Source organism: Gymnoscopelus braueri (genome assembly GCF_963280865.1).
Source record: "Gymnoscopelus braueri genome assembly, chromosome: 16".
In the NCBI taxonomy this organism is placed as follows: domain Eukaryota; kingdom Metazoa; phylum Chordata; class Actinopteri; order Myctophiformes; family Myctophidae; genus Gymnoscopelus; species Gymnoscopelus braueri.
This window is the reverse complement of record NC_137616.1, coordinates 1,379,996-1,393,012: the sequence shown is the minus strand read 5'-3', so window position 1 is coordinate 1,393,012 and position 13,017 is coordinate 1,379,996. Positions and strand designations below refer to the sequence as shown.

General features: G+C 41.2%; 1 long non-coding RNA gene across 1 annotated transcript; it reads right to left on the bottom strand.

The window, feature by feature from the left end:
- Positions 1-3,830: 3,830 nt before the first annotated feature.
- Positions 3,831-6,540, bottom strand: LOC308103415. Its single transcript, XR_013934736.1, has 4 exons — positions 6,524-6,540; positions 5,968-6,050; positions 5,200-5,397; positions 3,831-4,010 (listed from the first exon to the last, which is right to left on the bottom strand). It is a non-coding gene; the product is annotated as an uncharacterized lncRNA (long non-coding RNA).
- Between the last annotated feature and the right edge of the window lie 6,477 nt (positions 6,541-13,017).

The following is a 13,017-nucleotide window of genomic DNA, read 5'->3' as shown; positions in this document are numbered from 1 at the left end:
GTATTGTTCAATGAAAAGCATTTTAATCCGATCAGTGGCCATTTTCTCATAATGTATTGGAGTGCAATACACCTACCAACCGATAGGGTCACTCAGTTGAAAGCATATGGAGAAAATGGCCACCAATCAGATTAAAATGCGTTTTATTGAACAATACAGATGATACAGGTACTTCTGAGAGCCTGTATATACATGTAACATCCGTGGCCATGGGATAAGCACTTTATATTTGAAATATGAACGTTTATGTAGATGTACGGGGGGCCATAAATGGAGAAAGTGCAAACACCAGGTTGAAGTTCATCCATGACGGTCGACCGTTGTGTATCCATGGCTATTACTCCCTCTAACATTTCCCATGTTTTTAGTTTATTGAAATAATGTCATGCACATTTGTCCAGTGCATAGCCTACTGCAGGCCTTGTTGACTAGATTTAGAAGAGATTTTGAAGCTCTTGCTCCTGAAATGATCGATTATTTTTAAGGGGAAAAGCCATCATTTAACATGCAAGTCAATGGGTGAGAAGCAGAGATTGCCAGGCGCAAATGGCAGTGTAGGTAATTAGTGTATTTGTGCAATTTGTGCTACTGTATATAAAATGTGTATATTACTCGTTCATCATGGTTCATGTTCAAATAGCTCAATCCAAAATATAATTCTGTAGGCATAAGTGTTAGGCTGTATTTACGCACCTGCTTGTAATTAATGCTTAAACATAATTATGACCGGTATTTTTTATCAGATGTCTGATACATTTGAATCATTCCGGACATTGGGACCAGCAGATTACAATGCTATAGCGCGACCCCTGGTATAGACGGACGGACGGACGGACGGACACGGGGTAAAACATACTCTCTCGCCATGCCTTTCGGCCTGGCGGAGACAATAACTAGGACATTGTGTAAAATACAGAATTTGCGACGCCGTCATAATAATAACAACTAGAAAAAGTGCTCCTCGGAGCACAGGTCTCCGCCAGGTCAGGTACGTTATTCTGGCCTCCTGGTGGCGCTATAATAGGCCAATGTGAAAAGGGTGCCATTTATTTTTAGGTCTTTCACGGCAATCAGACACTGCATTCATGATTTGAGGCATTTTGTTCCAAAAATGTGTTTTGCTAGATTAGACCTGCTGGTGGCGCTATAACAGGCCAATGTGAAAAGGGTGGCATTTCTTTCTCGGCCTAGTGGGAATGTGCGTGTGAAATTTCACGGAAATCGCAAGCTGCGCGCATAGTTTGAGGCTTTTTGTTCAAAACGGACCAATCCTGCAAACTTTGGAAGCCAACCATAGGCAATGAGGATGGAATATGGGAAGGGTTTTGCACAAATCGGCCTCCTGGTGGCGCTATAACAGGCCCATATGAAAAAATTGGGGCAGAGGTTCTGAATTGGCATCCAGGGAGTGTGTGTGCACAGTTTCGGAGCGACCGGACCAACGGTGCCGGAGATTAGCTGCTAACACACAGACAGGACGGACACACGGACACACGGACACACGGACGGACACACGGACGGACGGACGGAGGGTAAAACATACTCTCTTGCCATGCCTTCGGCCTGGCGGAGACAATGAAGGCTATAAGGGCAATAATGGGAGCCCTTTTTTTAAGTAACTAAAAAGTTACTTTTCACAGTAACGCATTACCTTTTGGTGTAAGTAACTAGTAAAGTAACTGAGTTATTTTTAAATTACACCAATAATGGACATATACAGCATATCTGAGATATAGGTACAGTACAGTATGCAGATGTATAACATTTGCACAACATGTTGCAGTATTGAAATAAAGACATGTTTGGTGCATCTCATGTTTGTTTGGTCTGGCGGAGACAATGAAGGCTATATCTGAGATATAGGTACAGTACAGTATGCAGATGTATAACATTTGCACAACATGTTGCAGTATTGAAATAAAGACATGTTTGGTGCATCTCATGTTTGTTTGGTCTGGCGGAGACAATGAAGGCTATAAGGGCAATAATGGGAGCCCTTTTTTTTAAAGTAACTAAAAAGTTACTTTTCACAGTAACGCATTACCTTTTGGTGTAAGTAACTAGTAAAGTAACTGAGTTACTTTTAAATTAAGTAACTAGTAATGGTAACTAGTTACTGGTTTTCAGTAACTAGCACAACACTGCACACACACACACATGAACTCAGGAGGTGAGAGACTGGCTGACCTTTTAAATTGTGTTGACCAGCATCATGAAGATTAACTATCAATCAATCACTTTTGGAGACCCCTGGACCCCCCCCCCTCCCCATACGCAAAAACAATATGGCAAAGTTAAAGTATTGCAGTATTGAAATAAAGACATGTTTGGTGCATCTCATGATTGTTTGGTAGTTCAAGAATGATACTCATTCACATGTAAAAAAAATACTGAAACAATGTAATTCATTATCTTTGTAAAATATATATTAGTAAAAACTCCCCACTCTGTGTGCAGTGCTGATAAAACCCAGAATTCTGCACTTTTAAAACGAAAAAAGGGTGGCATGACGGCGTATCATTGTAATGTTTAACACAAACACATTTGTTTTCAAAGAGAAGTAACATTTTGTTGTCTATTAGGACAATTCCACAGAAGAACTTGATCAATAGCTAAACTTCTAAAATAACTTTTGACAGAACCTGTGTCATCACAGGTTTATAGTTTATAGTTTGCTTTCTTTTGCAAAGAAAAAACAGTCAATATGTTGATGAAACAAAATACATTAAAATCTGCATCTATGTAAATGTTTCTCTGATGATGGCCCATCATTACACTGTCTTTTGTTATGAGCCTTTCACATTGTAATGGAGCCTGACTGCAGTGAACTGGAAGAATGTGAGGAGGTGGGAGGAGGTGTTTCTCCTCTTCATGATAAAAGGTGGTGTTTTCACTCCAATTCTTCACTCTGTCCTCCTGCTCAGAGTCCAGGACACACCACAGTTAAACTCTCACGACTCACAGTGAGGGAGGACAGCCCTGCTGAAAAAAACAGCTTAGACCAGCCTAAGCTGGACCAGCTGGTTTTAGCTGGTCTTGGTGGTTGACCACCTTAAGGTGTGTTTTGGACATTAAGGTGTGTTTTGGACACTTTTTAGCTGGTCTTGGTGGTTGACCAGCTTAAGCTGGTAGGTTTTGCTGGTTTAAGCTGGTAGCTGGTTTAAGCTGGTAGCTGGTATTTGTGATGATTTTGCTGGTCAAGGCTGGTTTAAGCTGGTAGCTGGTTTAAGCTGGTAGCTGGTTTTCATGATGGTTTAGCTGGTTTAAGCTAAACCATTTGTATCTGGCAGCTGGTTTAAGATGGTTTAAGCTGCTATCTGGTATTTATGTGTATTCAGGTGTATTCTGATATGCAGTGAACAGCTTTGCTGGAGAGGATGCATGATCATGGTGAATTTCAGCCAGGTGCCCACAGCACATGGTATATTTAAAAAAAAAACAGTAGCCTACAGTAGCCTATATAAAAGTGAGCAAAAATCACAAAGGAATAAATAATCATGTATCAATTTCATACATAACAATAATTTATTTAAAGAAAACTTATAAAAACAACATTAAAATAACAAATATGTAAATAAACAAATACATTCATAAACTTCAACCTGAGGAACACACACACACACACACACACACACACACACACACACACACACACACACACACACACACACACACAGTGTTCACATGACTGGAAAAGAGTGAGAGAATATGAAAAATCGGACAGATCCGTCTTGATCACATGACAATGGAGATACTGTATACCGATTGTATACCGATTTGTGTGATGTTTGGAAAAGATCTGCAAGAGTTGTAGCCAAAAAAATCGGCCTGCTGGTGGCGCTATAACGCATTACCCCCATATCACCCCCCCATACACAGACACACAATTTCTTGTCCTTTCTATTGATGTCCTGGATTTTTTTCTGAAATGTATCTCCCCATGGCCTTCTTCCTCTTTGTGAGATCTTCCCCATTAATGTTCTGCCCCTCCAGCCACCAATGGAAACAGTCTGAAAGAAAACAAACAAGAACCCCCACCAATAAAACAAATATAATTAGCTTAGACATGCATGAGGTGAGTTGTATGAATTGTGATGTTCTGAGAATAACTTAAAGTAACTTAAACTTCACCCATTTTCAACCTTGTCTTCATATAACTGGTCCTCGCTAATGTTCATTATACAATGGCGCCATTTCTGTCTACTCGTTCTGCCACTCATTAGTGGAATGTGGACAGTTCAGAAACCTGCCTACAAGTGACATCACCAATGGAAATTCCAAGCTAATAGAAACTACAGTCTGTCTCTGCCTGGAAAGTTTGCATGCAGAGGTAGAAGCCATTGTTCTTGCATTAATAATTAACAAATAAAAAAGTTAAAAATGTTGTTCAAAATGACCAAACCTGCCTACCGATGATGTCAAAGGTAGGCAGGTTTCTAAACTGTCCACGACCCATCAATGAAACACAGAGTGAGTAGACATAAATGGTGCCATCTTAAAATGTGTATTAGTGAGGACCAATTATATGAAGATGAGTTGAAAATGGGGTGAAGTGGTTTTTTAACCCCCTGTTTCAGTTATGTAAAAATGCATTTGAATGGAAAAGGTGGGTGGGCAGTGGGCAGGCAATAAGCCAGATGGCTACAATGGACAACAACAATTGGGGAAAAAAAGCTACCCTGCCACACATGCATGTAGGGCTGTCACTACCAATTATTCGACACGATTATTCTATTGATTACTTTTTTGAGCTACAAGCTCACAACGCGTCCAACGAGTTGCAAGCTTGTATTTTCTTTTATGATTGATTAATACGCTTAATAAGGCTTGCATAATAATCTAATAAGACTTGCATAATAAACTAATAATAGGCTTCTGTGCATGACTGTAGTCCTCTTTTCCAGAAGGTGACATTCCCATTTCCCGTTCAGTTTTTCATAGCTTCAGTTGATTGGCTCGGCAGCAGATATAAATTGTAAACACCCAACATCTCCATATGTGTTTCTGGTTGAAATTGATGCGACTGAGACAACCAAATGAAGGTATGAACAGTAACGCTAACAGGAATTCCACCTTCTGGAAAAGAGAACTACAGTCATGCACAGAGCCAAAACAGATTGAATTATGAGATCAAGTTATAATGAACCCCCCCACCCCTCCCCCCCACCCCACCCCACCCCCACCCCTCAGTAAACATACCTCTGGGTCCTGGGGTCAGGGGGGTTTGGCCTCGCCCTTGCTAGTGGGGCATTCTTTGTCTGTAAGGCTCATGGTCTTCAGGGTTCTTGTCCACCAAATGGCAACAGCAAACTCCTTCATGAACAGGGAGTCCTTGGTGTTTGCTGCCACCATCTTCCAGATCTCCTTTTGGGGCCACACAGCAGAGCCAATGTGGACCTGAAACAGAAGAAAACAAGACTTGTTTTAGAAATTAAAACGCATTTTACCATGACATTTCCAAGACTTTCATTTTGGACAAAAGCAGGCACACTTCAAACAGAGTTTACTGTAAATAAATGACATTTTCATGTTTAGGACCCCCAAATGTGGACCCCATTTGGAAAAGAGTTGGTGCCATGGACCTCCAATAGAGAAGATGTTAATTGTTGGATTAAATTTAGTACAGAATTCTATAACTGTCTATACTGTAGGTGGGGAGAGTTAAAGTAATTATTATACAGTACATTGTCATTGGATTACATTCTAGCTGGTAAAACAGTAGTGAAATAATCCTTTGCGCCTGCCATCCCTATTTTGTGCATGCCATAGGCAAAACTGTTCAAAAATAGTTCCGAAATAGCAAAACATATCTGATCTACAAGCTCACGATGCATCATGACACGTTGCCTATTTTTGAAATAGTGCTTTTGTGCTTAACTGTTTCTTATTTAGCTGGGGACACTGTGGAACCCCCTGGGGACCCCACTTTTAAGAACCACTGTCCTACAGAGTATGTTTCTTCAATACCTTGTCACAGTTGGTGTCAAACATCCCAGGTGTCGATGCCAAATCGTCTGACTCTGGGGAAGAGGAAACGGAGGAAGTTGCAACTGAAAATGTAGAGAATCACATTTAAGCTCCTTTTGGCAGTATCACAGTACTTATATTGTACACATTGTCACCATTTTCCGTAGAACAGTATCACTGTCTAAACACACCTATGCTGTCACTGGTTTGCTTATCTGCAGCAGGGATGTCAGGCTTTGCTGCAAAGCTATATCGGGGACCTTTCTCCAGTTTCTGTTTTGCAATCTCTAATTTGTTGCATCTTAAAGCATGAACAGGGTACGGAAAAATACAAAATAAAAACTGAATTGACGCCTTAGTAGGATACCAGTTTAATAATGAACCTAGCATCTGTCCACTCCATATAACATGCTTTCTATATAATGTTTTTTTTAAACATTTTTGGTCAAGATCTAAGTAAAAAAGAACATGAGAACAAATAACCAACATATAGACATATACAAAAAGAGAAGAGCAAACTCATGCAACTGTTTCGTTAAAATTAGTCATTGCTTACTTAGTTTTAAGATGCTGTTGTCACAGTTCGGGCTTCGCCTCTCCTCCGGCCCCGCCCCCCCCCCTCTCGTCACTAACTTTGTGCCTATTGTGAGTCTGTTTTGAGCCTTTGTAGTCCGCGGCGCTCGCGGCTGGTGGCCCTTGTGCCTAATGACTTTACTTTATTAATCCTTCCCAGCCGGTGCCCTGTGTTCGGACATTGTATTGTTTATGGTGTGCTACCTGTACCTCTGTCCTGTGTGTTTTCCCTCTGTGTCTGAGGGTTCTGGTTTTCGTTCCTGCTCGTATTGTTTCCTGTGTTTGTCAGTAAAATCCTCGTTTCCGGTACCATCTGTGTCTGTGTCCTGCGTTTGGGTCCTACCTTGTTTGTTCGTCAGCTCATCGTGACAGCTGTAGGTTCAGCTCCAACTCTTTGGCCTTCTTCTGGGTACGACTGTACTTGACATTTCGTCGTGGATAGATTGGGGTACAACAGCATCTCCACCGTATTCAGACGAGTCAGAGTCTAAAGGTAGTGCAAGTGATATATTTTGGATAAAACAAGATGTTTTTTGTTAGAAAGTTAAAGTGGAATAAAATGTAATTTTATGCAATCTGTATCGAGTATATTAATACAATATAACTTATACAATCTGTATGTTAGAGTATGTTAATACAAATAATACAATATAACTTATATAATTGGGGTGGTTGTATTTAGTCTCCCTGCTCTTCTATGGAGACATTTAGATAGTGTCATGTCTCACCTAGACACAGGATCTGACATGAATTTTGATCTGAAGGTCAAGAGTCAGTGTATCACCTGAGCAAGCAGGCAGGCTCTATTAGCTCAAGGGTAAAAAGTTACAGCACTTGCTCAGGAAACCGGGTTGAAATCCGGGGTAGAAGAGGAAAGTTACATAGTGCCGCTTTAAAGCAGGGGTCTCTCCATCTCTTTTAGACAATTCAGTTTCAGATGGGTTGCCAATTTCAAAAGAGAGTATCTATTCACTAGCTTCAATGTTAGTGTTCCTGTTCCAATGTTGTAGGCCCACTTCTTTGTGTCATCACCTCCAATTGCACTTATTTATCCTGTATCCTGTATGAGTTCTGATTGGTTAAATTTGGTATTCCTGGAAATGCATTTTCGGCTTACTAAAGAGGTGGAGAGTCTGGGAGACCCCTGTTACTGAACAAGCAATGATTACTTTAACATTTAACAAAACAATATCACTTTACCTTCAAACTGTTTTCTTCTCTTTGTGGGAGGGGGGGGGTGGGCATAACTCATAATGGTTCTCTCTTCCTTTTTCTCTTTTAGTAGGGCTGCAAACCATTCATTTTGGCCACTGCAGCCAAAGAAATGTGTAATAATACACACACACACACACACACACACACACACACACACACACACACACACACACACACACACACACACAGACAGACAGACAGACAGACAGACAGACAGACAGACAAGGGAATCATTAATGTTCAGAGTTCACGGGATATTAAAACACTCTGTAGCTTCATCACTGAAAGCATGTGTCCACACACACACACACACACACACACACACACACACACACACACACACACACACACACACACACACACAGACGTCATATTCTGAATTTAGTTTTGAGCGGCACACAGGCAAGCAGTAGTGGCCTATAGTATAAATTATATTGTATATTCCCACTATAATTTATTGTAATTATTGTCATAATCCCTTTATCAAGACAAATTAAATAACTAAATGTGTAGAGTTGGGTCATGACATGAGTCACTTAATTATCAATACAGTAATAGTAGGCTAAAACGCCTACATAAATAGTATTTCTGTGTGTCAACACTCACCTAAAATGTCCGCCGCTTCTTCTTCTTTCTTTTATCTTCTCTGAAGCCGGTTTATAATTATTTTTGATGAATCCAAAGCAACGCAATTTATCTAACTTTCTATTGAAGTGAGAGCTCCAGCCTGCAGGCAGCTCGACTCAGACAGCATTCATTCTCCCCGCGAATCGCGAGCGGTCACGAGCATAGAGTTCAAGGGTCGCGAGCCTGCTGAGACAGTGTTGCCAGATTTTGTGAGAGAAATAAGCAGCCAGGTCTGTGAAAAAAATTAAGCCCAAAAGAAGCGACAATTGCTTTAAAACCTATTTGAAAATAGCCGATCTACAAGCTCACAGTGCGTCGCATTTGCAACACATTGTGAGCTTGTAGATCTGCTATTTTCAAAAATAATAAGTTAAATATTTCACTAATATTTACAAGCAACTTTACAGAAAAACAAGCCCAAAGTCACTTATAATAAGCAGATATGGCAACACTGCTCAGGGCCCATAAAGGGCCCACTTCTCTGTAAAAACAGATGTACAAGCTCACAACACGTCAAATTGCGACAAGATGTAGATCTGTAGATCTGTTCATTTTGGTAACCATAGCAAAAAAAAGTGTTATTTAGAATCAAACTAGCATATTATTTGCCAATTGCGAAATTAAGTAAATAAGTTTGGATGAATGTTGTCATGATAATAATAATACATTATTATTATTATTATTATTATTATTATTATTATTATTATTATTATTAAATATAATATTTATGTCACATCACAAGAAAAGGACAAGAAATGTAAAGTAAAATACAATGCAATACAATACAATACAATACAATACAATACAATACAATACAATACAATACAATACAATAAAATATACTGTATATACTGGGGGGGGGGGGGGGGGGCAATTGTAACAGAAGAAAATCTTCACAGTCTAATGGCAGGTATGATGTCTCCCCGGGATCCAAACTAGTTAAAATAGCAGATCTGCAAGCTCACAACGCTTGTAGATCTGCTATTTTCACTGCATGCTTTTTTTTATAGGAAACAAAAAAAGGGATCTTTCCTCGTGATGTGTACATGACCCACAAATGGGCCCCGACCCACTGTTTTGGGAAACACACACGTGATCTAACCCAGTGGTCCTCAACCCTTTCAGGCCGCGACGTCCCAAAATAATCATATTTGAACTGGGGACCCCCCACCCTTAAAGGTTCGATGACATTCATTTTCACTTTTTTTATTTTTAATGTTTTTTTTTGGGTTTTATGACCTCAATTACACCCAAAAAATCTGAACTTTGAACATTCAGTGGATTTTCTGTGGTCTGGGGTTTTCTGAATAATTAGGCTGAAAAGTATCTGAGCTTGGCCCTTCGGCAGTGAGGTCACAGTCGATTAATCCCGCCCACTCTCCTCCTCGCCCCTCCCCTCCCCTATCCTTTCCTTTGGGGGGGGCGGAGCAGAGGCGATGATTGACAGGCAAAATCCCTCACCAGCGACACCCGCAGGCAAAGATTTCTTTTTTCATTGCAGTTGAAAAGGCTTTAGAAATGTGAGACAAAAACACCTACAGTGAATCACTGGAGTGGAATTTTCAGTTAAAAAGTTTTGTACACGTTTGAAGGACCAGGACAAAGACTCTGAATGTGGTGTAAACATGAATGTCATGATACCTTTAAAGCACTTGGAATGTAGGAGTTGATGCATTACGTTTAGTTTGTGAAAATAGCAGATCTTCAAGCTCACAACGCCTCGCAAGGAAGGTGTTGTGAGCTTGTAGATCTGCTATTTTCAAAATGTTTTCTTATATTATTATTATTGTTAGACAATTTGGCCAATGTTTGACATTTTTTTATAGTATAGTTTGTTGATTACTTTTGATGCAGTAATGGTGTTTTTTTTTTAGGTACTAAAAAGGTCTTAAAGGTCCTTAAATTATCACTTCACTGTCATCTGGGGACCACCCCCAAATCACGTGGGGACCCCCCTGGGAGTCCCGATCCACATGTTGAGAACCACTGATCTAACCAAACTTCACCAGCTGCTAAGCTGGTCTTTGCTGGTCTGTCCAGTGTCCAGCCATCTGACCAGCTAAGTCTAGCTGGTAAGCTGGTCTTTGCTGGGCAGTCCACCCATTTGACCAGCAAAGACCAGCTACCAGCTTGGCTTTGCTGGTCAGTCCAGCCAGCCAGCTGGCTGACCAGCAAAGACCAGCAGAATCCAGCTTAGTGACCAGCTAACCAACTACACTGGCAAACCAGCCTGACCAGCCTGACCAGCTTGTCCAGCCTGGTATGAACCAGCTTAAGACCAGCTAAGACCAGCTAATACCAGCTAAAACCAGCTAAAACCAGCAACCACCATAAGCTGGTTTGTGCTGTTTTTTTCAGCAGGGAGACTGTCTTTCCACAGCTACAGGAGGCTCCATCTTCACTTTATACCTCTTCCACCAGGGGGCAAAATTAAGTGCGTAGTGATCTCGGTGAAAAGCGTGTCAAATGGAGTCTGTACGGCTGAAGATAAATGAACACATGATGTCGGTGGGAGAGGAGATATTGTGTGTTTTGGACAAACAGCAGCGTGGCGCTGATGTTTGTTGTGTGAAGCTTGTCAGAGTGTGTGTGTTGGAGTGCCTCAGTGCGGCTGCAGAGTTCATGTGCAACCTCTTCCAGAGAGAGATAGAGACACTGCTGGACAAACAAAACAAACTGCTGGACATTGATTTTGATATGGACATCGATCTACACACTGCAGGTATGTCTGTTACACACACAAAATCAAACTACACACTGCAGGTATGTCTGTTACACACAACATCAAACTACACACTGCAGGTATGTCTGTTACACACACAACATCAAACTATTACACTGCAGGTATGTCTGTTACACACACAACATCAAACTACACACTACAGGTATGACACAGCGTATGCATGGTGAGGTGTTGTTAGGTTGTAGATCTATTTTTGTGGATCATTGCTTTTAGATCAATAGACCATTAGGCTCCGTTTTGATGACTGAGTTTAACTTCCCCTCCACACCTATTCTCACACGCCTACTTTTAAAGTTTAATGTTATACATATCTATAGTCTCTATATATAGTCTAGTAACTAGTCCTTATTTATGTCACATCAAAGTCCTTATTATTAATTTTGTGTTGTATTCCTTCATTCCAGATCAGTTTGTGGGGTCCAGTCTGCAGGTGAAGAGCAGTTCTCCAGCCAGGACTGTTTCTATTAAACAGGAACCTGAAGACCACCTTGAACAGGAACCTGAAGACCACGTGGATCTCAGTAAGTTTTAAGCATTCTTTATTTATTGTATTGGTGAAAGTGGGCCGGTAGGCCCAGGGACGTGCTGGCCACTGGGAAATTCGGGAAAATTCCAGAACGGCCGCGCCATTTACGGGCCGCCAGACGGCCGGTGGGCCACCCCAAAAAAAAAAAAAAAAAAAAAGATTATTACGGTTATTTCCGGGTCGCGCGGCCCAATTATTAGTTACGTTACTGTTGGGCTGGGACGTTTTTCAGCAGTGGTGTAATTTACATAGGGTTGCTGGGTTAAAACGCGCGCTCCCCCCCGTTGACAAAACGGTGGGCCGGTTCGGAAAATCCCAGAGCTGAATTTTGGTCCCAGCACGCCCCTGGGTAGGCCTACTGAGGGTGTACCTCAGTACGATGGTTCGGTTGTAAAAGTATTAATGGGTTCACTGAAGCTGTGCAGTTAATTCTACTTCAGTATTAACTAGTCAGACTTTATTTTTTATGTGTTGAACTTGTGTTTTTCCTGCACCTGGACACTGAAGTGGATGTATGTGTAGGCCTACCATCTTTTCATAAAGCAGAGGGAACACTGCATGATATCATGTAAAGTTCTATAGGGTCTCATTGTATCTTTTTTCCTAGACTTCCTGCTCGCCCATATGTGTAAAGAGAAGGTTTCCCCTGAAGAGGAGTGGAGCTCCAGTCTGGTCTAGGAAGAATCAAAGTCTCCAAAATATGAGAGGAGCCCCAGTCTGGTCCAGGAGGAACCACAACTTCCACAGATTAAAGAGGAACAGGAGGAGCTACTTCAAAGACCAGAAGAGGCTGGTGGGTCAACATTGACATAACTGCCATCGATGTGGAACAGTTCAATGACATCAAAAACTCGACGTAAGCTGCTATGTAATGCATACATACATTTTTATTTAGTTTTAATTTGTAGCTTGTCAAATTGTTGTTCATTCTCTGAGTATTGTGTAGTCTGAATAATGCTGTCTGAACATTTCCTTCCATAGCATTGACTGGGCAGAAGAGTCTTGGTGTGTGCTGGAGACGGAGCAAGTGGAAAGTGAGGCAGAATCTGTGTCATCATCATCTGAGGAAGAGGACGATGTGTCCACTGAGCCAGATGATAATGATGATGAAGATTATGTGCCTCCGCTTTATGTTCGGTAGGTTCCTATCCCATAACTGATTCAGTCAAGTGATTGTTTTATTCTTTTATTTTTCATGGCTGATTTCATTCCTAAAGGACTGGCGGTGCTCTGCAGGCGGGTGTCAACATAGAGGACTTCCCAACCATCACCATGGAGGAGACTGTGCATGATGTTGTGCAGGAAGACTCAGAGGCTCAGTTCCCGGAGGAAGACACTTCATTCCCAGAAAAGGCTTCTTCTTGGC